Here is a 10,669-nt window from a genome sequence, read left to right on the forward strand (position 1 = left end):
TAGATAGTAGCTTAAATGTAAATATTTTAGATATAGGTAAACCTACTAACTTCACTAAAGTAGATATAGATAGTTTAGAAAATGTAGAGATAGAAGAGATAATGGATGATGATCCTGAAATTATAAACCTTAAAATTAAATTTTGCCTAAGGGATTAGTCCCATTAGAAGATTTGTTTGACTCAAACAATGTAGCTAGAAAACCAAAAATGGAACCTTTAAGAGTGGACGAAGAATGTAACATTGGAACTCATGAAAAACCAAAACTCATTAAAATATCTAAAGCCTTACCTCTAGAGGAAAAGGTTAAATACATAAATCTGTTTAAAGAGTTCCAAGATGTTTTTGCCTGGAGTTATGAAGACTTGAAGTCTTATGACACCAGCATAATTCAACACAAAATACCTCTCAAAGAAGATCATAAACCTTTCAAACAGAAACTTAGGAGAATTAATCCAATTCTTATGCCATCTATTGAGAAAGAAGTTAAAAGAATGTATGATGCCCAAATCATAGCTCCCATTAGATATTCAGATTGGATTTCAAACTTAGTCACTACTAGGAAAAAGACTGGAGAAATCAGACTTTGTGTTGATTTCAAAAATTTAAACAAGGTCTCATTGAAAGACAACTATCCTCTCCCAAAAATGGACCATATCCTTTAGAGGGTAGTAGGCTCATCCAGAATTTCATTGCTTGATGGATTTTTTGGATATAACCAGATCTTAGTTCAACCAGAGGACCAAGCCAAAACTGCATTTACTACTCCTTGGGGTACCTTCATGTATTTGAAGATGCCTTTTGGATTAATGAACGCAGGAGCAACATTTCAAAGAGCTATGGATATAGCTTTTGCCAAGGAGATCCATGACTTCCTAGTGGTATACCAAGATGACATCACTGTTTTTTCTAAATCTGATAATGAACACCTAGACCACTTGAGAAGAGTTTTCATCAAATGTAGGAAATTTGGGATTTCTTTAAATCCCAAAAAGACACTCTTTGGTTTAGAAGAGGGTAAACTGTTGGGACATATAATATCCAAAGATGGAATTAGAATAGATCCTGCTAGAATAGAGGCCATTTTGACCATTGCCCATCCTAGAAACATTAAAGAGTTATAGTCATTTTAGGCAAGATAAATTTTCTCAGGAGATACATTTAAAATTTAGCAGAATTAATTAGAGAACTAAATAACATGTTAAGAAAGGACTTAGCACTTAAATGGACAGTGGAGGCCAAACAATCATTTGAATCCATCAAGGAAGCCTTAACCGAAACTCCAGTACTTATAAGTCCTAATTTTCAGAAAGACTATAATTTTTTATTTTGCTTCAGAACACACCATTGCAGCAGTCTTGCTGCAAAAGAACAACTAAGGATATGAACAACCAATTGCATTTTTCAGTAAATCCTTAAGAGATGCCACACTAAAATGCAATATTATGGAAAAACAAGCATTAGCTTTAGTAAAGGCCATCAAAGATTTCATAGTCTGCATTTTGTATTCTCACATCATTGCTTATTGGAATATGACATAGAAATAAATCCTACTAAACTTATCAAAGGCCAAGGTTTAGCCAAACTCATGGATGAATCGAACCGTGAGGCCCTAGATATTAACTTCATTAGTGCCCTTGATGATCAGGAAGAGATGGCGACTCCACAGATCAGTGAACCTTTTACAGATTCACCTTGGTATGCAAATATCATATTTGTATTACTAAACTTACAAGCTCCTCTTGGTTTGACAAGAACTAAAGCTAGATTTTTGAAAATAAAGTCATTAAAATATTGTATCATAGATAATGCTTTGTTTTGGAAAGACATTAGTGGTATTCTTTTGAATTGTTCACTGAAAGATGAAGCTGATAAAATTATGTAAGAATTTCATGCAAGGGATTGTGGAGGACACTTGTATTGGAAAACTGTTGCTGACAAAATCCTGAGGGTTGGTTTCTACTGGCCCACTCTATTTGCAGATGTTAAAAAACATGTGACCTCTTGTCATAGGTGCTATATATTTGAGGGGAAGAGAAAACTTTTACCCTTGCCTCTTAAACCAATCTCCACAGAAATGTCATTTCAACAACGGGGGTTAGACTTCATTGGAGAAATACACCCAGCCTCCTCAACCCAGCATAAGTGGATTTTGACAGCCACTGATTATTTTACCAAATGGATAGAAGCCATCCCTTCTAGACAAGCCACAGACACTGTCATTATTTCATTCCTAGAAAATAATATCCTGTCAAGATTTGGATGCCCCCAAAAGCTCATTACTGATAATGCAACTACCTTTAAATCCAAGAAAATGATAGACTTCTATAACAAATACCACATCACCCTTGGCCACTGCACTGCCTATTACCCTCAAGGTAATGGACTTGCAGAATCCTCTAACAAAAGCCTGGTCAATATCATTAAGAAATTACTGGAAGACAACAAAAAGACATGGAACAAAAAGTTGGTCAATGCCTTATGGGCAGACAAACTAACTACCAAGAATTCCATTGGCACATCTCCCTATTAGTTAGTATATGGGATGGATGTTGTTTTTCCATCTTTATTGGGAGTGCCAGTGATGAAGATCATCCAGGAGTTGCAGGTAGAACCAAATGATATCCAGAGAAGGATAAATTAGACCATACACTTGCAGCATACCAGAGAAGAAGTATATGTAAAATCACAGGTAATCCAGGACAAAATCAAAAGGATATTTGATAAAAATACCAAAGCTGATGATTTTTACATAGGTGATAAAGTTCTTAAGTGGGATTCAAGAAGAGAAGACAAAGGCAAACATGGCAAATTTGACTTCCTATGGCAAGGGCCTTATGTCATTTATGGTTACAGGGGTAACAATGCATTTTTCTTGAGAGAGATAGATAGATCAAATCCACCAGGAGGACCTGTCAATGGTAGAATGTTGAAGCATTATTTTTCCACATATTAACCATAGTTCACTTTACTTTGCATCATTGTACATAACATTGCAGAGTGTAGATTGGATTGGATGGTAATCTTTTGAAGTTGAAGCCCGGAGAGAAGGCCCTAAGCTTCAAAGGTTTCACCATCATAAGTATCAATAAAGCAGAATCACAGAAGCACAGTTTACAAGGTAACTTTAGTCACAATTCAAAGGCTACTGATCTTTAGAGTTCTTGACATTTCACCGGGAAATGCCATCCCCATGCGGAGCCACTGCTAGCGTCCTATATTAATAGGATTCATAATTTTAAATTGGTTGTGGTTGATCTTGTAATATTGTACATGCTTTTGCTTTCTGCAAAATGTTTTCCATATTAAAAATTAAAAAATGTAAAGAGGGTATGTCCTAAAAGAAATATCAAAGGACAAAAAGAACAAGAAAAGATCAAAAAAGTGAAAATATATGAACCCCAAACAAAAACAGATCATGAAAGTGTGCAAGTCCAAATGCCACTACTTTTTACTTTACTGTTCAAAATAATGGTTGTGTGCAACTTGTCATAAATGCCACAACCCATGATAGTCAAATAGTTTAATCTTGACTAGTTCATGCTTTAAATTTCATGTTTATAATTAAAGAATAAAGATCTAGCCATACTCTTTAATCTTGGCAGATCAGTAGTTAGGTAGAGAAATAAAATGTGCTCATAAGCTTAATCTAAGCCACTGGAAGATATAAGGTTAGAATTAGATAGTTTACTTTTCAAAAGAAAAAGGAAAGAAAGGGTCTGCTAGCTTAAATGCACCCAATAAAGTGAAGAAAAAATGTTAGGGTAAGTAAAGGGTAAGTAGAAGAAAGGTTGCAGAAGTACAAAGTTGATTGAAGCATAAGCACATTTATCATGCTTAATCCAATGTTTCAGTGTGCAGGAGCAGTTATGAAAGTGAAAGGATGTTCACAAGCTGATTTAATTAACTTCCCCTCATTTCATTTCATCCCCCACTACATACTTACTAATTTCCCCATTATCCCATCATTTCTTATTAAAATACCCTTTTTCCCTTCATTTTCACCCTTGCCCCTTGGTTTCACACATTTCCCTAGAAAATTACCTTCCAAAAGTCATTTCCCAACCCAAAACCCCTTTTCCCTAGTGTGAAACCCATTCCCCTTTGAAAAAATCATTTTCCCCTTATTAATTTCCCTATTTTTCCTTAAAAACCCATAAAACCCCTTTATCCTAAGTTTTATTTCCCCTCCACATTATTTAATTAACTCTCTGCAATTCACATTTTCCCCGACATAAACCCGTTTAACCCACTACCCTGGTGCGCTTAACAAACTCATTTATTACATTTTAATCCCCATTTATTCATTAAAAATTTACAATCACTTGTAATTAACCCCCAGGGCCCCGCAAATCTCCGCCCGAGTTCCCTCTGTGCAGCTCCACCGCGCGACAGCCGTTAGATCTTGGACCCCCAGGTCTGACGACGCACATCCATATCGCACTGACTCTGTTACCTAACTTTATCTGCCCAAGAGCATGCGAGATTCACGGTTTTGCTCGGGCCCTTTTCGGTTACATGGCAGCACCAGGTGAACTCACGTACTCTCAAGGAAATACCACTCGACTGCCAAAAGTGGTATGATGGCCCCCGAAACCACCTCCTCGCCAAAAGCCGAAACCACCCACTGTTCATTATGAAATTCTGCGCCAAATTCTAACTGTTGCCGGTTAAAAAGCCAAAGATGCTCATTTTCACCCTTTTTGCTCATTCGCTTTGTGAAAGCTTCCTAAGCCTTCTTGCACCACCCTGAGCCTCTGTAGCCAAATTTGACCGTTGATTACCTCCCGAACATGCTCCAGACACCCAATTTAGCCATCCGATGCGTAGCTGAAGCCATAGTACCCTCTACAGCCACCATTGAAACTAATTGCAGCCTATACCACCATTTCCAGGTATTTTTGACAAGAAACCAGAACGACCCTCTCAAATTTAAAAACGTACAGTGAATTCAAACGTTAAATTGATTGAATTTAATTAATTTTCCCTAAATTGAGAGTATTTCCCCCTGAATACCTAAACCCGTCTTTTCCAACCTGCAAACTGCCTTTTCACTCCACCAGACTTGTTCAAGCTTCACTTCTACAGTTTATGCAAGCCCAATTCACACCTTTCCCCATGAGATGGCTGCCCAAACCTCTCTGGATGTCAGACCTGTGTCAACCCCTCACTTGGACATTGACCATTTGGCCCTGGCAGACAGGGATTTCCAAATAAAAGACATTGAAACTCCAGCCCACCTTAAGAAGCTCCACTATTGGAGTGAGGACAGATTTTTGAACCATGCAGATGACATCAACCTTTGGGAATCCAACTTACCCAAATACACATTCCCAGAAGTTCACCCTTTCCCATATATTGTACATTATTGTCATGCATGTTATGTCCCTAGCCAAAGGGCCATTATTGCCCCAAATTAGCAGTTGTTATTCACTATTACACATGAGTCAATCAACCAAATGCTACAAATCCAATCTAGCCCTAATCAGACTCCTCTATCCATTGGAAACCTATTGGATTTGTATATCACATTAGACCAGGTGAAAATCAAGCAAATTTTCCAGAATTTTACCATTGAAGACCGCCATACTCCTACAGATACCCCACCTTATGCTGCCACCATTTTCTCATAAACTGGTAGACGCATAATCACCATGCTCTCATGCATCCTAGGATACACATCAGATGAGCATGTGGATGAGGTCATCCTGGCCTTCCTATCCATTTTCACTCCAGGCAAGCCTCCTGCTATCATGTATGATTATGCTCAGTTCATTGCAGACAGAATGCATGAACAATTCACCAGACTGCCCACTGAAAGAGTTTTCAAATACTCTTCAATGTTGTTTTATATGTTTTTATATTACCAGACAGATAAGTTCCCTGTGAGCATCTAGAAGTTGGACACCAGGGAAAGGAGAGATCAGTGGTCTACTGGACACCCTTGGTCCAGAAGTTTTCCACAGCATTCACCTACAAAAACTTCATAGAATCCTTTGTCTACCTAGTCATGAACATGTTGACTTCTAATACTCAGCCTAGAATCAGCCAAGACATCAAGAGAGTGCTACAATTGGCAAAGAATAACAAGGTGGGAGACTGGTACCTCTACCAGAACCACACTGAGATCAGAGTTTATGGCTGCCAGTTAGCCCCTTATAAATTGCCAAAATACCTCCCTATGAGGATATTTGCCCTTGAATATTTCAAATAAATCATCAATTCTGATGAGGTCCACTTCCTATCTGCTAGGAAGAAAACCCAGTTCAAGGTGAAAAACCAATTGGGCCCATTCATTTGCAACAATAGAGAGGCTGGACCAGAGGCCGACAGGTTACTACAACAGATGAAATTCATAAACAACTTCATATGGCAGTATGACCCTCATGGGGTCATAAACAAGATGAGACTTAAGGTCAAGTTGGGACCATACATCCACCACCCGAGACCTGACATTGAACAGTTTGCTAACCAATATGAGTGGGTGGAGAACACATTGATTGATATGGATAACACAATTGTGGATGTTGAGAACACATTGATTGACCTTGAAAAACAATTTGACCAGAGCTCTTTCCTGCAGGTTCCAGAATTAGGAGAAACAATGAATGTTCATCCTGTGCTTCAAACCCCAGTCAATGAGGAGAAAAATCCTAAAAGGAATAGGGAAGAAGGATCCAGCTCTACCATGGAGACTACTGATGAGCTGTTTGAGCTAAGAAAGAGGCCCAAGTTGAATCTTGTGTCTGAACAGGAGGAAAACATTGCTTCAGAGGAAATAACTGACACTGAGACAATGGGCCACCGAAGTAAAGAAACAGCTGCATCGGGTTAAACCCAGTAGCCATCAACCTCCAACACACATATGATAGAGAGACAACAGAGTATGGAGGTTTCTTCCTTTGTCAAGCCAGCTGACAGGGAAAAGGATATCAAAGACATATTTAAAGAAATAAAGATGAGGAATGAAAAGTTGAAGGTAGAGAAATATGCCCAATACCTCAAGCTTACACCATCAAACCAGACCAAATTGATGTCAGCCTTTGACATCAAAGTAGGCAAGATGCAGGTGTCATTTTTGCAGCCCACTGTTCAGCCAAAAACCTCTGCTGACTTGGCCAGGGATCTTCATCCCATTGATCAGGTAGAGTTCCACAAGAAGGCTAGAGAAATTATTTACTCCACCCTTACAGGAAAGGCCATGGTTGCCCACAAGCTGAAGAATTCATTGGATAATGTGACAACCCAATGCAAATTGGAAAATGCCTCCTCATAGGCCAAAGATAACAGGATAAAATCATTGGAGGACTTGGTCATTGAACTCGGCCATGATCCAAGTGACATTAAGGCTACTGAACAACTGATCAAGAAGAAGAATGAGGACATAGCAACCCTCAAGAAACAGCTTAAGCTACCTCATTCACAACACCCACAGACAAAGGAGGTCCTAGAAAGTCAGAGCAATCATGAAGAGATGATGGACTTAGTGCTGCAACTGAATGATCAGTTGAAGGAGATGGAGAAAGAATTGGATAGCTTGATGCAACTCAAACAAGCTAGTCTTGATGATGCTCCTGCAACTGTCATTCCAACAGTTACCACTGTTGTACCTTCTACTTTGGCAGCATCCTTAGCTCCCACTGCTCCAATGGCCACTGCACTACCGGCATCTACACCAACTATATCAGCGACAAGATTGACAACAACAAGCTCCACATGTGATGAAGCAAATAGGTTGGTCAAAGCAATGGAAGAAATGTCCATTCAAACCACGGAGATGAACAGACTTAAGGAAAAAGTCACCAGCCTAGAAACAAACTACAAATTGGCCCAAATCATGCACAGAGAAGAACAACAGAAGGCCACAAGAATGACTGAAAGAATCAAAAGCCTAGAAAAAGAATTGACACTGAATGAACCTTTAGGTCAGGCTAAGAAGCAACTTTGGGCCAATATCATTGACTCTATCAATGATATTTGGCCATCCATACAAGTTATTTTTGAACAGATTGATTTGATAAACCAGGCTACAGAAGCCATTCAAAGAGTTAAAGCAGAACTTGGAGATATGCTAGAGGAAGCTGCAAGAATCATCCATTTCCTCAACTCCAAGAACAAGTATGAGCTGCAAGAATTAGAGATACCTAACAGGACAGGTACAATTTTGGAAGTTAGAAGAGTCCTCAATAAGAGGAATTTAATGTTGAACTTTGAGGATAAGTGTCAAACCATGCAACTCGTCATTGACAGGTTCATGGTTAAGTTCAAACTTTTGAGGCAAAAGGGATTACCAAATCCCTTAGTTATAAATGATAAGCTAATGACACAGGAAGATTACAATAAGAAGATCAGGGAAGTGGCCAAATATCAGGTAAACACTTCATCCATGAGGGACATGCCAATAGGAAAAGTATTATACCAAACTTTTGAAAACTTGTTTTACCTCCAGCATGAGGTAAAACACCTTTTTGTCAATAGGCTTACTTTTGCCAAATACATAGAGGCATATGAGATATACCGAAAAATGCTCAATATCCAATTACTAGATGCTGAGACATGGGAAAAACTCAATGATTTACTATAGGAAATACACAGTAAAAATATAAATGTACAGTAAAAAGTGAAAAAGCACAATAAAAGGGTATTGACAGGACAGCAAGGTCAAAGAGTATCAGATGAAAGGTCATAAGTAAATATGACATCCAGCGTGAAGACCAAACAGCCAAGCAGCTTAAAGGGAAAAAGATCAAAGACTAAAAGACAACAGAACCTAAATAATAGGGACAACAAACAACAATTCAATAACTGTCTCTATCTTCTTGCATGAAGATATTTCCTTTTCCTAGATTAGTTCTCAATGCAGTTTGAGATATTTTGTAAATTCTTTTTGTATAAATACTTCATAATTCGAAGTATTGAGTGTGGATTGCTATACATTTGTAGAGTTATTTTGATCTTAAACCTAAGGGTGATTGTACCAATTTTCAAGTCAACAGACTGGAGCAAGTAATAAAAAGATTGCACTACAGGATTCATGAGATGAGCTATTTGCAGTGAAGTATCTTCTTTATATGATTTTGTTACTTTCTTATGTGTTTCATAAACTTAAATGTTATTCAAATTTGAATGAATTAACTGGAAATATAACTCAAAATTTGTTTAAGTACACTCTGTTTTGCACAATTAGTCATTTATATGTTTTCCTCTGATATCTAGATTTGAGAACCCTTAATTTCTCTCCCATCCTGGTTGACGTCTTTCATTCTCTTCATAATCCGGCCTAAGGAATGCTTAATTTCTCCCTGGATCTAATTAGAAACCATTTCAACATCCATCCTTTGAGATCTGTAATAACTCACCTATCTTGCCCAGTAGACATTGTTTTTAAAGCTTGATCCAGTCCAATTTGTTTGACATTCAACCCCATAGCCCAATGGTAAAGGACAATCCTTTTTCATCTAAGTAAGTGATCCCACCACCCAAATTCAAATCAAAAACCCCAACACAATCATAACTAGCCTAAAAACAATTAATTAAAACAAAGTTAAATCATAAAGAGAGAGCCCTCTCTGAGATTAGGAAGGCTAGATCCTGGTCTCCAAAGTTGGTTTGTGGTTTTTGGAGTAATAATATTCTCCACAGAAAATATGGCATATTTATCAGCCTCTAATGCCTTAGGTGATTCAGCAACCTTCAATGAAGCCAATACAAAACTCCATGGTTCCCCTCATAGATGATGTATATTTGGATACGAAGGGTTATTTCTTCCCATGGCACTAGCAATATTTTTTATCAAAAATATTTCCTTTTCTTATCAGAGCCTCCCTTTGTTCAAGCAACTATTCCATTAATTTTGTCTTGGGTTTCCTCCTAAAATACGATCTTTCCCCAACCTGTGGTAGTCCAAATACTGTAGAAATTGTGCCCTCGTCCACTTGGAATATTGTCCCTTGTACCACAATATGATCATTCTTGAGGTTGAGTACAAATTCCAGGGCTACATCATCATCATAATCCTACAGTCACTTGTCATGACCTATCCAACCTCCGGCTTGAAAATTTGACCATATATTATCATAAGCATGCACAAAAGAGTCTCTATAATATCTATATGATTTATTGAACCTCATATTTTTCCTCTGCTCAATGCCCAAATACATTGTTGGTTTCACAGTTAGAATGATAGTTCATTGGGTGCCAATTTCTAAAAATGGTCAGGTAGTCATGGGGTAATGGTGTAGGTCATTTCATTAGTTATGGTAGTAGTGGAATGAGATGGATGCAATCATTTCAAAGTACATTTGATCAAGTCCAATTGATGATCTTCAATGTGTAAAAGGAAAGGCATACATTTGTGCTTACCATGAATTTCTCTCCAAGTTGGCGACATTAGGCTACCACTCCCATGCCCCTTGATGATGTTACCTCATACGCAAAAACAATTGTCATCCTTATTGGTTGGTGTGTTTTAGTAGTTGTGTTGTACCACAATTGTTGTGGCATGGTGTGTACAACACTTGTAAAACTTGGAGTTACAACACCTATGTCGGGTTGGTGTTACAACAATGATCATTGTATCAGACTTGTTGGAAGGCTTGTTTGATCGAAAAAATGTGCTCATTGAAATGGTGTTGCAAAAAAAAATTCATTTCCCTCTGGAGGAAGGTGTT

The sequence above is a fragment of the Pinus tabuliformis genome, chromosome X, assembly GCF_031772625.1.
Source record: "Pinus tabuliformis cultivar Carrire ecotype Pingquan chromosome X, CPIR1, whole genome shotgun sequence".
Lineage (NCBI taxonomy): Eukaryota > Viridiplantae > Streptophyta > Pinopsida > Pinales > Pinaceae > Pinus > Pinus tabuliformis.